The sequence below is a fragment of the Sturnus vulgaris genome, chromosome 2, assembly GCF_052056855.1.
Source record: "Sturnus vulgaris isolate bStuVul1 chromosome 2, bStuVul1.hap1, whole genome shotgun sequence".
NCBI classification, from domain to species: domain Eukaryota; kingdom Metazoa; phylum Chordata; class Aves; order Passeriformes; family Sturnidae; genus Sturnus; species Sturnus vulgaris.
Window position 1 is genome coordinate 8,535,496 of NC_142244.1, and position 16,621 is coordinate 8,552,116.

Sequence of the window (16,621 nt, forward strand, 5' to 3'; positions counted from 1 at the left end):
TAAACACAGCTAAGTTGTGCTATGACAGAAATAGAATATGAGGGAAAATCACAGAATGAGGACAATCTTTCAGGAAATCCTGTCTCTGGAGGTCCAAATGGACACGTAATTCAATGAGTTCATAGTGAAATGTTATGGTTAAAAACGAAGTTGGGAGTGCTTAGGTGTACATTTAAGAATAGTAAGAAAAATAATGTGAATTAATCTCACAGGCAGGACATCATGAAGTCTATGTTTTTAAGAATCAAAACAAACAAAAAAACAACACAGGCAACACAATACAACCTTTGCAGGAAGAAATTGAACTTCACACAACAGACTCCAGCTTTTACTGAGAACAGGAATGGATGGCCAGAAATTATGGTTAGGCAATTTAAAATGAAGTCTTAACAATGCTGGGCATTTGATGGGGCAAGCCATCAGGGAGATTTGGTCCTGCTCCTATGGATACTTACTTTCAGATTAAGTTCAGGACACTTTTATGAGCTCCCCATGGCACATTTCCCCTGAAGTATCCTGCTCCCAAGCAAAAAATAATTCTTCCATGCCCTTACACCGGCATTCCTTTACAGCTAAGATACAGAAAACAGTACAACAACTTTCATCCAGATTGAAAAACAAATAGAAGGGTCTCTGACTGATTAAATTCTGATCTATCAAACAGGTTAGTTTGATATTCATGAAGAACTTAACATCTTGCATATTTGAAGCCTGGGAAAATATTCCACAACACTGAGTCATTAATTGTACACTGTATTGGCTGCAGAGAAAAATAATAAAACAATATACTATTTTCCCCTAGAAGAATTATATCCTACAGGAAATTCCTCTTCTATATATACCTTCCCTCTTAAAATGGATTTTAGCTGTGGTTTGACTTGTTTATTCCAAAAATTCAGTAATCATACATTTTGATTGCTATAATTTACATACACTTAAGCACTACCTAACTCTCCAGGAGAAAAATTGCACCAACTCATCTTGAAGAACCTTTTTTTTTTTTCCTAAATCACAGATGTACTGGATACAGAGAAACACCATAAGCAACACAGAAAGGAATTCACTCCTCATCCACATTATGCAACACAGTAGGAAATTTATCCATTTCTTTTCCCCCAAATAAAATGTAAAACCACTTTAAAAACAATTCAGAAATTACCAGGTTTATCCTGAATTTTCTTCCATTTCTTAAAGGCATTTTTTCTCTATTTATCCTACTACTTTTGGAAATATTTAGTAACCAGCCTAATGCCACCAAATCTGTAGCTCAGTCAGTGACCTCAGCTCGTAAAGCACATTCACAAAAAGCTCCTCTAAGGTATCAGACAGGTAGGTAAATTTTAATTTTTAAAAGGGCCAAAACTTAGTGAGGATAAAATGAGTAAATTTTTGTATCTAGTAATCCCATTACTCACTGTAAAAAATCTGAGACACAAAGTGAAGGAGGGTTCCCACAGAATTGCAGCCTTTGTCTATCTTCCAGGGATGGATAGATGAGAACACATTTAGGATTCATGAAAAGAACAGCATAGAAAACTAGATCTAAAATTGGATGATGAAAGACATCCAGTTACAGGTAGGAGCAATATAAGCCACAAAATAAACCTACAGTATTTAAAAGGAAAAGAAGGCAAAGGCATAACCTGGTCAACCACTACTGTAATGAATGGTAAAAAAATGAAAGAAATTGAAGTTATATTCAAATTGAATGAACTACGAGTGGTTCATGTAATAATATTTGTAAATGAAAAACAGAGTTTTTTAGTAAAAATTTCAAAACACAAGTAGCACTTTTCACTTCTCAACCTTTGTGGTGAACCAACAAATATCCACATGACCTGTGTAGATATATAGAAACCCTATTGAACAGTGTACAACTGGGAGAATTGAAGTATAATTGAGCACTAAAGGAAAGGCAGCTGGACAAAGAATAAAATGGGCAAGATAGGAGATGAACTGGAAAGAAATGTGGAGTACTTAGGTGAATAAACCTGAAGTGCTTACATAATATACTCATTCCCTCAGATTTTCATGGCTTTAGGGGAGAGAACTTTTTAAATTACTAAGTAATGAGAACAATGGCCACATCAAAAGAAAGAATTGGCTGATTGCAGTAATGAGCTTGTATAGCCTGAAATGTTTTCAAAGCTGTGATGTGATATTAATTCTGACCCATAAAAGGATTTTATGGATTTGAAGGATTTTAAGCACCACAATTTGACAAAAAAAGAAGTCCACTTGAAAAAAAGGGAGCATTTGAAGGCAAAGATCATTTATGGCTGCAAGACCTGAAGCTTCATAATGGAAACGCCCTCCCTAAATTCCAAGCAGAGAGTAGCCAAGGAGTGAGCAAATGCATTTTGTACTGGAAGCCTGAGGAAACAGACCCCAGAAGAGAACAGGGTGATGAGAGAAACAGAACACCTCTCTAAAATTGCCTCATCTATCCAAGTCCTGCAGCTCATTATTCAACAAGGACCTGTGACTAGAACTCTTCCAAGCAGAATCTAGTCAATAGGGTTTCATGGCTATGATGAATTTTCTAATCTTATAGAACTTTTACACTTCACATGAATGTCTTAGCCTTGACAATAGAACCTAAGTGAACAATTCTTAAAGCTGTTTACTTAAAAGAACTATTTCTAGATCACCCTCAAAATCCCTTTGCAGAGAATTTTTACCTTATTTGTAATTATTAGTAGCCCTTATGCACAAGACCATTATATGTGAATGTCAGACAAGAAAAAAAAAACAACAAACTAATCCAAAAGACAGGTAAAAGACTAGCATTCCTGCACCTGAAATCTGAGTATGAGAAGATGACAAATATTTTTATTCTTGGCTGGTCCCTTTATTAAACTGATTGTACCTGTTTCTCAACTGTTTTTGATTTTGTTTGAATTTTTGTGAGTCTTGTGTACGCCATACTGACAGTGTCTGAGCATTAACAACACTAAAGAGAAACCTTAATATAGAAACTGATTGAGAAACTTATAAAAAAACATAAATTTAACACAATTTTTTATTATATGCCCTAATTTAAAGCAGCCAACATTATCAGAAAGAGAGCAAAACAGGGAATACTCTGGCAATTTTAAAATTGTCATCCAGATCTTGGAAGAATAGTCTTCATTGTCTCAACAAAGAGAACTGGTTGCCCAGTAACCAGTGAGAAACTATGAAGAGGAGAAATGAACAAGTACTTAAAAGTTCACAGGAAAATAGAACAAAATTTCTGTTTTATTTGCTTTTCATTTTTAGTGAAAGTAGGCAGAATACTTTACAGTAAATAAAATACGTTACCTCATCTTCATTAGTCTACTAAAAATTCTATGCTAAAATAACTCAAAAATATTTGCAACTCATGAATTCATGGAAGTGTTAATTACTGCTTTATTGAGCATAAATCCATTTAAACTGCTCTATTTCCTAAGAAACACATCTAAGCCAACACTTCCAAACAAAATACTACTGAAGCAATGAAACATTTCTTAATTTTTGTTCTGTTTTTTCATTCTACCCACACCTAAAAAATTTCAACACTCAAAATGCAACTAAGCAAAGAAGTCAGAGCTGAAACTATATTTTGAGAGATATAACACAAACTTCTAAATATTTGCATAAAGGATTATGGATACAAGCTGTCCCTGGAGGATATACTGTGAATTCAGAAATTACTTTCAATGTCTTCTGTGTTCTGTAGGACATTAGAATTCATATAAAACAGCAGTTTTGCTAGGCTTGAACATTGTATATTAACATTTTTTCATTTTTTATGTGTTGTATGAGCAAAAGCAGAGAAAACAAGCAGAAACAACATCAAAAGTATTGAACAATTATTAACCAATTGAGAAAGTTTACGTGTAGACTGTTTTCAATCAATGCTTTACTGTTTCTATTTTTAATATCTCTTGTTCTTACTTCAGGTTTAATAATTAATAATGGGGTTAATCAAAATCTTCAACAATTCAACACTATTAGTGAGACCAAACTATGAGAAAAATGAATTAGTTATAAAATTAGATTATGCAAAAGGTAAAAGTAAAACGAAATTGCAATTCACTTCTCTTTTAAATGTTCTTACAATGATGACAAAATTCTCTACTGTCATCACTCAACATTTATGGAGTTTCTATATTTAAATCAATTAGGAAAAATTTTCAACTCCTGAAATCTTTTTTCCTAGGCACTAAAACCACTATTCTTTATCTTCGATTATTTTGACTTTTCAACAACCATGAACAAAAATATTCATTGCAAATTCCTTAAAATTTGTAGGTTCTAATATCAGTTCTAGCAAGAATTCATCTGAATAGAAACTGTTCAGGCTGTCATTTTCCATGAGCAAGAACAATGCAATCCAGATATAGAAAATGCACATTGAAAAAATTATTTGAAAAATCTAAGATAAAATTTATATCTGTGACTTTCATTCCAACTAATTTCCTTCCCTGCTGATTGGACATCACTTTAACACACAAATTTTCTGATGGATATTTTAGTATTCACAAGAATTACCACATCACTAAAGAGCCAAACCTGATCATATATACAAGTGGCTTTATTCTTTGACATATTAATTCAGGCTGGTAATATATGTATGAAGCTGGAATTCTGTGTATCAAGTTCAGCTCCTCTTTTTCCTTTAAGGCAAAAAATAAAGACTATACAAATTATTTGATATATTTAAATATATGGAAGGCACAAGTGCATAAAGCAAAATATAATACTTAGAGGATCTAGAAAGCATAGAATAAAAAGATCTTGGCAGTCATGGAAGATAAAGGAAAATCAAAAATTAAAAAAAAAAAAAAAGATGGGAAAAGTCTACAAGATCCTGAAAGGCAAAATATACCTAAATCTAACAGATAATTTTCGTACAACATTCTAGTTCACAGTAAAGGAGAAGGCAGTATTCAGAGTAATTTGAACTCTTCCTTTGAAACCAATGTCAAGAAGAGCTTGATACGAAATAAAGAAACTCCCTTTTTTCCTTCTTCCTGCAACACACCGTAACAAATGGAATCCTCGGGACTGCAACAGTTACTAGGAATTGTTTGCCTTTCCAGGTCCTATTCTCAAAACGCTCAAGACCCTCTGGGTTGTCCTGGTTATTTATTCTTTGTCTCAGTGCTCCTGAGGACAATCGTGCTGTTTAGCCTCCATGTGCATACCTAGATCCAATTAAGTTTTCTTGTCTTATACACAGAGGACCTGCAGACCCGAGCAGTGTGGTTTTCACATGATTTTGTGCTCACAGAACATCCTGCTGCCTTTGGTAGCTGCATGATGAGGGATCATTGACCTTGAAATGCTCCTTGGACTGCAGCTTGGTTCCTTTCAAGGATCTTTGCTGATGCCTGGTTCTCCATAAGAACCCTCTTGCTCATGAGGTCAAAATAACTTCCAGGAGGTGGCCTGCTGGTTTTCCACTACTAAAGAATCATAGCTGATTTTCACTTCCAATTTGTCCTTCAGTATCTATGTATGGTCTAGGAATATTACAGAAATTACATACCTATTTCAAAATACCAAAATCTCACCTTTACTTAAATTTACACCTGTAAAACACAAATCAATCTAAAACATGTACAAAATATATTAAAATATGAAATACAATATTTGTAACAGGTGGAAAATTATATATTTTCTTTAAGAAGTGACAATTCTTTTGACTTTTTCATCCTAACACACACTTCAACGCAGTGCAGTGCTTTAGAAGATATTAGTATTTCCAGATTTTTCCTCCAGAAAATGATCAGTACTTCATTAACTGAAAAGATTAAACTACACATCCAGAAAATGATTAGTTATTTGACAATGACCATTTAATAAGGGATCAGCTCAATGACATTAATTGACATTGAAAAGTCTCTGCCTTCTATAGCAATGTTAAGCATCAATCTAATTAAAAAAAATAAAATGTTGCTATGTTTACAAAAGAATTCTCCCTATCCTCATTAGATACACCAGTAGATACATGTAATCAGACCATACCCTAGTTATACTGATGGAATGCTAGACCTGAAAAATAGATTTGAAAAAATATTCAAAGATACACTAGATAATCTTCTTATTTAAGAGTGGAGGCATTAATTTTTTCTTTAAGATAATGTCTATCCAGTCCAGGGGACACACCTCTGTGTTTGCCAGTGATTCATGTATCTAGATTGGAAAGCTGTGCCCTTTGCTCCCTTGTTCAAACTTCTGCTTCAGCTAATACAGGGTCATAATGTCTATAAGGCGTATGGAAAATTCTCTCATCCATCTGAAATTATTCAGTGACCCCATGACATTCAGCTAATCAACACTGCACTTTAATTTCTGTGTAATCTCCATTAATTAAAGGGGTCAGTCCTTCTGCTGAAATGACCAATGTACAGGTTTCTTGTGTCTTCAAGAACAGATTCAATGAGAGAAAGCTGAGACAATATGAACTTCTATTTGCAGATACTACAAAATCCAAAGAAACAAAATTATTAAGAGTCTTTCCTGCATTTAGCTGACAGAGAAATAAAGATGCAAGCTCTGTCTTAAAAAGTGGATTTTTTTAGCATGTTATGTGCTTAGTATAAACTTCAGTTCTTTCTCTTTTTTTTCTTTTTTTTTTTTGTTTTGTTTTGGAGTGGGGGGGTATTTTTTTATGTATCTCATAGCATCAGTAGAGTTGAAACAACCAAAGTCAAGGCAATGCCTTTCTGCTTTGCCCCTTCTGGTACAGACTTTAATAAATGGTATGCATATCCCAGTGGCACCCACAAGACAAAAAACTGAGAAGACATGCCCAAGAAGTGGAAAAAAAGGGAAGGCTATTTCTGAGGAGCAGTGTTAGAACCACCTTCTTAAAAACCCTCAAGACCTATGCCTGCCATCCTATTAAAATATTTTCAGGTGATAACCTACTTCTCTGTGTGGTCTCCTGTCCACTAATATCTTGCCAAGGAAAAATCTCATAATATTGAGGAATTGACAAATAGAGACCTAAGAAACCAGGGATTCTGGTGTAAGCAATTGGAGAAAAGAGCTTAGAAGCCCTTCTGAAGACACTATTATGAAATACCATAAATGTGATTCCTATCTGCAAAACCTTCAATGCATAAAAAAAATTTACTCAGAAGTCCAGAATAAATTTCTCCCAATGGTGCAGCCAAGAGGTACTGTCCAGTTCCATTGATCATGTGCATGACACCACAGCTACCACAATGGATAGAGGTTTGCAATGCACTTCTGGGAATGTTAACATTGGAGGAATGTAGAGATGCTCCCAGCATGCTGTACATGCTCATGCATCTCACTCTATTGAAAGCCATCACACATATAGTTCCTATTTAGAATAACAGAATCATTTAGGTTAGAAAAGACCTCTAAGATCATTGAGTCCAGCAATTAATCCAGTGCTGACAAGTTTAGTGTCATAGTCCAATAATGTTTTGGTTAACAATCCTTAGTGCTATACCTGTCCTCCCTCTAGGGAAACTCCACTAAAGATACAGCCAGTTCTGCTTCAGGGATTCTACTTTCCCTTCAGAGAATAACTAGCCAAAAATTAAAACTCAAGTTATATTTCAGCCTTTCCTGCCCTGATATGGGCGAAAATGTGTACTTATAGCTGAAGAGATAAACAAAAATATTAATCTGCTAACCTAAAAAAGACTTCATCTTCAATATCAAAACCAAGATTCACATATGGGCTATAAAATTTATAATAAAACTCCCAGCAGAATCAAAATGCTCAAAGCAAAACTCTTTTTTTCATTAGTGTAGCTGTGAAATCGGGCCAAGACACAGAGGAAAGGATGAGAAAAGGACACCTTTTTAAGATTTTTTTTAGATAATCCCTATATTCCTTCAGGATTCTCCTTAAGTGCTGTTATAGGATGCAGAGAGAAACCAGCATTGTCCCATGATCTTGACTCCCCTCATTATGATTTCATCCCTTCCAAAACACTACGTAAATGCAGGAGAGGGAAGAGGACAGGATGTTATTATGCCTTATTCTTCAGTGGAACAATCTGGGTAATGAATCTGCCCAAGCACCTGCTGTGTGAAACAAGCATGTACAAATCTTGCTTTATGTCATTTCAGGTGTCTGCTTTTTTACTTGTCTTCAACAGTCTGACACATTTGCCTGGAATTTATTATTTGTTTCCATTTCTCGATAGTTATTTAGTAGCCTACAAAATACAAATAGACCAGGAGAGATTTGAGTTTCACTAGTAAACAGGAAAGTACATGCATGAAGATGTTAAAACCAGCATGAACTGCACAATCACAAGAGAGATTCACAGGCTGACTGGCAGCCAGAAAGAATTGGATCATTTTTTCCTAATTTCTTATTAAGATAACACTTCAAATTTTGGTCATTGGAATTCAGGAATGTACAAAGAATAAACTAAATCCAAACTGCAGAGGTACAACCTGGGAAGTGGCATGTCTAACTCTAGCAATGCACAATAACCACAGTTCTTTTCATTGAGTCAAAAAAGCAGAGGAATCTGCTATCTACCTAAATTGTTGGATATTTGTTTTCAAAGATTTATCCCTAAAACGTCTAGTATTTTAAAAGATATATATATATATTTTGCAATTGAATAATGCTTTTGTTGTCTTATGTACTTTAATTGTTGGTTAGAAAATGGTAATTAATACTATTCAGGTCTATGCTACACTTCAATTTTGTATTGTACAAAAATATTCTCATAAATTATACTTTACAAACAAATATTTTTATGTGCTGGGTAGAACCTCATATAGTAAGTTAAGCTTTGGACAAACTTCAAAACTGAAGCTGGACATGGCAATACAATCCTTGGAATTCCAAAGGTCCATAATTTTGTATTATGTTTATTCGAGCACTACACTATTTTTAATGAACTGATCCAAGAAACAGGTTCCTCATATGTCACATTTCATTTGCAGAATTATAGCTACTTAAATGCTGTTTTTCTCTTCTCATGTGTAGTTACTTGTATCTTACGTGTTGAAAAGTATACCTACTGGAGAATAGGTTCATATTTGATTGATCAAAATAAATAGAAATAAAATACAGGAAAGGTCAGCACATATCACACTTGAATAGTCCAGGCAAGCTGCACCTGTAACTGAACCAGAGGGGCTCCTAGCAACCCAGTCATCCCCTAAATCAAACTTAAGGCAGCCACAGGCTGTTGGAGATCATGGAAGAATGTTGCTAGGATAGAGAATTTGAAACCTACAGAATCTGGTTCGTGTCACTTCTGTAGCCATTCCCACCACACAAAGCTTCAAAGCACACTCCATGTGTATTTGACATCATGACATTTCTAATTCCTCTCCTAAATATTTGGGCAATTTAAAAGTAACTTTGTGAATGATAACACAGAAAAGCATCTAATTAAGAAAAACATGTACTCCATAAACTAAATTGAACTGACCCGGGGGGGCAGAACAAAACTTTGCTCCCGGTAGATTTTATTAAAATAATTTTATCCTTCTTGCACGCTTTGATCAGCAATATGATAAAAATAGTTATTAAATTATCATCAGTCACTGCATACCAAGCATTCATTTTACAAGCACCAGTGGTGGAGAGGAATCATAATTACAAAGCAAGCATGTCAGACCATCTGCAAAGTTGTGCAGATGGCTTTTTTACAGTAGTAGAAAAAACAGACATTTATATTTAGCTATTTTTAAGTACTCAGAAAGGAAAGGCACTCCATTAATACTTACCAGCATGAATGCTGACCCAAAAGGATTCATAAATACTAAGCTTTGCTTCTGGCACTTGAACAACCAGACTGATTGCAAATATCATGTCTTAATCCACTAGCTTCTCTGTTTCTGATCCTGTATCGTGCTCTGTAGGCTTAAGAACCTTTAACATTTCACAGTTAACTTCTTGACAATTAATGGGAAGAGCGGAGTGAAGTAAGATGAGAGCTAACATCCACAAAAGAATATTAAATTTGCAAATCAGAGAGCAAAGTGGTAGTGCTCCATTTTCAAATATTTTTAGCACTCAGTATATAATATATTATAAAAGTGATTGACTATATATTTAAAATACAGACTACCTTTCATAAGATACACTTTTGTAGGGCACTTTTATATAAACATGATAAGATACAGTCTTACCCAATTCAGAATGAGAAATTAACAGTTAAACTAACTCATACATTGGAATCAGACCAGCTTCTCTGTAATATTGCTTTAAATAAGTCCATCAGGCCCAATATTTGTCTGGTTTTCGGCTGAAAAACAGAACAGGGCAGGAAGAAACATAATATTTTTCAATATAAACATTCATAGTATTTTTTTTTCTGACAGACATCAGAAACACCTGTTTGATATATTCTTAAAGAGAGAAAGAATAGAGACATTTTGCCATTTAAAACAAGTATTAAAATTCTTGCACTGACATAGCAACAAGGTACCTCATTATATCAGCCCTGCCCATATTTCTAGGGAATTTGACAGGAGTGGTTACTCAAGCACATCATGCTCAGAAAAAATGCATGATGTGTTGTGACTTAGGATGTATAAATGTAGGAGCACAGATTCAGAGGAGACATGCACTATAATGATTTAGGGCAAGGCTTGCTGTTGCTTGCCACCTGGAATAAAGAAAGAACATTTTGAGAAAAGCTACGTGTTCTGACATTGCTATTTATTTAAGGCAATGCTTTATATCTTGAGTATTCAAAGGAAATTCCTGGGTATTATTTGTACCTAAAGCAGTATTGCAAACACAGACTCTGGCCCCCAGTGCTCCAGGGTTTGACTGACAGGATGTATACACCTCTTAGCCCGGACCAGTGCAGGGATAAATGAACTCTCAGTACCAGATTTGATATTATGGAGCTGGCCTGTGCCTGTGACCTTTCCTTCCTCAGAAGTTCCCACACAGCACAAGACTGTAGCTTATTAATCCTGAGTACAGGACGAAAGGGAACACACACAAGCTGAATTTCAGCACCACATTGCTCCATTAGCCCAGTTCATGAAGCAGACAAAGTTTTTATTGCACCCAGGCTCCAGCTACTGAACCAAGAACAGCCAAAGCCTCCTTCCATTTCTTTTACTTTCAGAAGAAAGACATTACTAAAATAGTTTGTGCTCCCATCCCTCCATTCCAGAAGGGAATTCAGATATACTGTCTACACAATAAGGAGCCATCAGTGACTAGATAGCCGTGCACTATGATTGGAACCATACCTGATTAATTTTGAAAGTTGTGTATCAATTTAGTGATGGGCTCCTCTTATTTCAATGTTCTTTTTCAAGTAGGTCATTTCACATGTCTTGTCCAAAAGCAGGAAGAAAAAAGGTCTGGATTTGAGGTTACCATGACTTTATACTTATTACTAAACATGTTTGTGAGGTTCAGATGTAATGCCTGTTACAGCATCACAGCTTGGTGCAGACAAAGTTCATGAGTCTTCTCATGAGAAAGAAATTTTAAAGATACTACAGCACTGTTCTCCCTCTCAGTATCATCTGATACTGTAGTAAGTCACTCTACATTATCATCCAGATCACTAATAAACATGACAAAATAGAACCAAAGAAAGCCCATCACAGAACTTCACTTGAATACTCTTTCAGTCAGCGAGCATTGCAAATTCATTTTGCATGTGGTATTTTTCTCATCTTACATGAGTTTTTAAATAGAGTATTCATGCTGAACTCTACATATGTAGCACAAATTGGGGATGAGGTTGCTTTGTTTTCGAAGCTTACACATAGCCTGAAATATTACCTTCTTCAACAAATTCTGTTTTCTGATGCTATTCTCACTATGTTCTTGGACTACAGCTCAGTTTTGTGATCGCTTTTCTGGTAATTTACTGGATATTTTAGAGAAGGCTTTATAACACCCTATTTTCTATCCTTTATTCTCCGTGTAGAAAAATATTTTCCTTCCTTCCACCATTTGGTCTTTTATTTGTTCTTTGAAAAGTCTTGAACACAAGTGCCAGCACCTTTGCGATTTCACAAGTTTGTTAAATGTCTGGGAATGATGCTCAACAGGCTCATCTAAGTTACAAAGCTCTAGCTCACCTAAGCATTTTGTAAATCCCTTTTTTTTTTTTTTTTTTTGTAGTTCAGGTTAGCTTACTGCCAGCATTTGTTCTATTAGACACCCGTAGTAACCTCATTAGTGAAGATCAGAGAAGAACAGCATTAAACACATCAGCCTTCCCCCTACCATTATCCATGAGTAGAAGTCACATTCTGTACTCCCACACTCTGGCAGTGCCTAATACTTTGTAATTAATCATCTCACTACTGACGTGCTTTTGGAGCAAATGTGTTGTTTACTTGAGAATGGTTCTTAATTCCATTTTGTGATTTGCTCGTCCAAATGTTGACCTTGAAATTACAGAAATCAGCAAAGGAGAAGAAAGGGATGATTCACTGTTCCTCCTTTACCTTTCTTTCTTAATAACTTTCTTTTACATGTAAACAGTGAATAAAATTTTATCAGTGAGATCCCCAGTCCTTTAGGCTTAGAGGAATATACTCATCTGCTGAAAAAAGTTTTTATATATTTGCTTTGCTGAAAGGGATCAATATTTGGTAATCATTTATTTGTAGAGAGCAGTGACACTATGCAGCAGGGAAATACCAGATCCCTCATGAGTTAACACATCTCTCACAAGCAATGCTGAACACTATATTTGGCCAGAGTCAACACTGATGAAGCATATTTTTGAAGATGCAAATTTAAATTAGCTTTTTTGGTGGAAAAAGAGGATTAACTCTGAGTTTATATGATCAGTTGCCTGCAGAGTCACTTCTGGCACCCATTCTTTTACAGGGTGTTGTTTCAAGGCACAACTGTTGTGCCTAACAAATTATCACAATTCCCTGAGCCCACTATATATCACAGATCTCCTCTGTCTGAGAAGTAGAATTAGTCTTCTGGTGCCAATCTGGCACAGTCTAGCAGCCATGCCAGATATCCCTGATAACCCATTTTGCACTTTCCCATTAGCCTGCATTGGCCATGGAGGTGCACTATTCATAAAATCCTGGAAAAGTCTGCATGAGACTTATACATGTGACACCACAGCTGGTTATTACCCTGATTATCTGCATGACCCTATGCTCATTTATAGTTCTTTAGCTGTCTTTTCCAGAAACCTTTGATCTGCAGTCTTCCTCTTGAGCACCAGATCAGTATGCCTCCTAAAAAGTACAGATTTTATTCCAAACCTCCACACTTGACTCTGCTAAGTATCTTTCTATACAAATCCTGGGAGGCTCACAGCCCTTGGTGCAGCATAGGTGGGAGTGCTGGATTGGAATTCTCTGCCACACAGGGTGAGATGTGGAACCTTCTGCAGCAGTGGCTGGAGGAGACAGACAAACAGCCTGTTATGAACTTGTTCCCAGAACGGCTCAAATTAGTACAGCATTAATGAGGTACCATCCCTGGGATACATTACCAATGACATTCGTGACAAATATGGGTAGGTGAAGTACATTTATACTACAACAATTAATTTACAGCAGTACAGCTTTGCAGACTGCACAATGACTCTTAAGGTGTATTTGCTTGGAGGCATAGACAAGGACAGACTCTACCCTGACTTTTACCTTTTCTCTCTTAGTAAGTAATAACACAAAGCTTTTCACAATTTACCTATATCAATAGATCCCATTGTCAAAGCTTTAAATTTCAGAATAACTGGAAGAATTCATTAAAATGATTAATATTCAGAAACAATGGATTGTTAATTCAACTGCTCTGTTGGAGGTCACAGTCACAATTTCTGTTTATATTGAGACAACCACCTACTATAACCTTCCAGTTTCATTACACTTCATGATTAATGACATTTTCTTACAGGAATGAGCAACCATTTAATATGAATGTTGCCATTGTATTACTGTTTCTCTCTTATAGAGCTCCAATTTTCTAATTTAGTAACAAACCCCCATGAATTAAGCAAGCAATCACACAGCACAGACAGCAGAGTCAATCTCAAAACCCTGTTTCCCTCCTCTGGAATCTTCAGTACACTCTTGGAAAACTCATATATATATGCATTTGTGCTTAGATAGATTCTAGCATTTTGTTATTAAATAGGAAGAGAAAAACTTACAAGAATTGTCTCAGATGTTGTTCAAATCTTTCAATCTTTTGTATCTGTATAATTGGTATAGTATAATATGTTTTATAATTGGGTTGTAGTATTAACTCTGTCCTTAATTCATCAACATATCTATCTGTTCACCTTATTTTTGCTGTTGACCTAAAGTCCCCAATCCTTCCTGGTCTCAAACTTAACATTTTTTAAGAATTACCTCTTTTTAAGAGGAGTATGACGTGTACAGTATACAAAGTTTTTTTCAGAAAAGTTTTCTAAAGATATAACCACGACATGCATCAAAGATCCAAGTAGGCCATTGATGGGATGCTCCATACAGCAATGTTAAGAAGAGCTGGAGGCCATGGTGCAACAGCAGAGCTGTGATGTAGTTGCCATCATGGAATGTGGTGGGAGACTCACACAGCTGGAGCACTGCACTGGATGGCTACAAGCCCTTCAAAAGGGACAGAAAAGGGAGAAGAGGTGGAGGAGTGTCCCTTTACATTAGGGAGGCTCTCGATGCCATGGGTATCTAAACTAATGATGATGAGGTTGAATGCCTATGGGTAAGAATTAAGGGGAAGGCCAACAAGGTTGGCACCCTACTGGGAGTCTGTTATCCTCTGCCCAGCCGGGAAGAAGAGGTGGAAAACTTATTCTATAAGCAGCTGGAGAATGCTACCTAATTAAAGGATACAGACATCATGGTAAAACAGCCTGCAATTTCAGCTAATGTACTTTCAACAGAATCCGCAGCCTTTAGCCTTAAATCCAGTTGCCATGTGTGGTACTTCACACTTCTGCATTATGCAAGGGGAATATCTAAGAGCCCTCTGCATACAGTAACTGCTCATGCACATTAAAAATAAGGCTCTACTAAAACAACTCAACAATCAAAACTTTTACACACCTACTGTTTAATCAATACATCAGCATCAGAGAATGCTGATGCTGTAAACAAGTCATTTCCAATTTTATTAAGTGACAAGTGCTTTGGCTGCATGTTTTAAGGTACATTTTTCTGTCGATTTCACTTTTAAGTATTTGCTTAAATGACCTAAAGGAGGGCTTCTCTTCAAACATTTTTATAAGACTGAAATTATATACTAGGTTTTTAATAAAGGTGACTTATAGCTTTATGAAAAATAAAATTTATTGTGTGCATGACAACAGCTACTCATCAAGCTTTTAGTATTCTAATATATCACCCATAAGATACACCTTGCTGGACAAGGAATGTAACCATTAATGTTCACAGAAATTATGCAGTGCAGGTTTAGTATTTTATGTCTTGGGAATTTTACAATTTCATCATAAATGGAATTTGGAACATAGAGACTACTTCGCAATTCAAGACTACTTTGTGGTTTCCTTAAATATTTTCACCCAAGTACTCAATTTAAAATAAATTAAGCCGTAAAACTACACAGAAGAAGAGTGCATTTTGAATATCAGCAAATAAAAGTTGACTATGTTGCATAAAACAACAATTGAACTCCTCGGTCTGAATATATTCTTATTCAATAATTCTGTCATAAATCATTCCCTGTTACATGTGCTTGGCAAAAGGCATTACTTGGCTCTCACAGCTGTACTTTTCATGCTTTTGAGTCATAGGAACTTCTGGAGTTTATTTCAACAAACTATGATAGTGCTAGCACATTTTATAGGTAAAATCTCTTCTGGAACAAACCAGTGAGAAACGATGACTCACAGGGATGATATTTAATTAGTATTATCTATGATAATAAGCCATTCCAGGACTAAGCTAGTCATGACAAAGAAAATAGCTCCTCAATTTAACAGGACTTCAGGGTTTAGCTTTAAATAATGACTTATCACTGAAAGTTTTAGCAAATGCAAATATAGAGCTGCAAATATATCCTGTGCTGCCAATATAATTCACAGATTTAAATACAATGATTTATTTAATCCACTACTGCCTAGTAACTGGATAATATTATTTCTTAATAATAATATTAGTTCTTATAGTAAAAAAAATATGATTAAAATCTGCCTGTGCACTGCTTTATATCTAAAAACTAGGGCAGCTGTAATTACCTAGATATTAGGTAGGAACAGGAGTATTTACTGGTGTTCTGGCAAAGCAATGGAAATACTTTTCTGACAAACACATTTTTAGCATCTATATAGAGCAGTTTGCCATATTTAAAGTACACTGTAATCCCCTCTGAGAGGGGAAGGGAGGAAAACAGTCCAGTCAAGATCAGCACAAAAGTTTTATGCCACCTCATCACCAGCCTTTAAGAAAGACTTCATGACAGGAGATATTTTCTATTGATATCTGCAATGTAAACTATTTGCTTACTGCTTTCCACTGGTAAAATTTTAGGGTGAAGGTGGGGAAGCAGGTCTTTTACTTTCCACTATCTACTCCATGTCAAATCCATGGAATTACGTGCATTTCATGTTTATGATGGCACTACACACGCTACTTCCTTCTTTTATATTACTGGATGCAAGATGTAAAGAGAAATCAGAGCTTTCAGAGCTGGAAAACCCAAGTGTTTGCTAAGGAG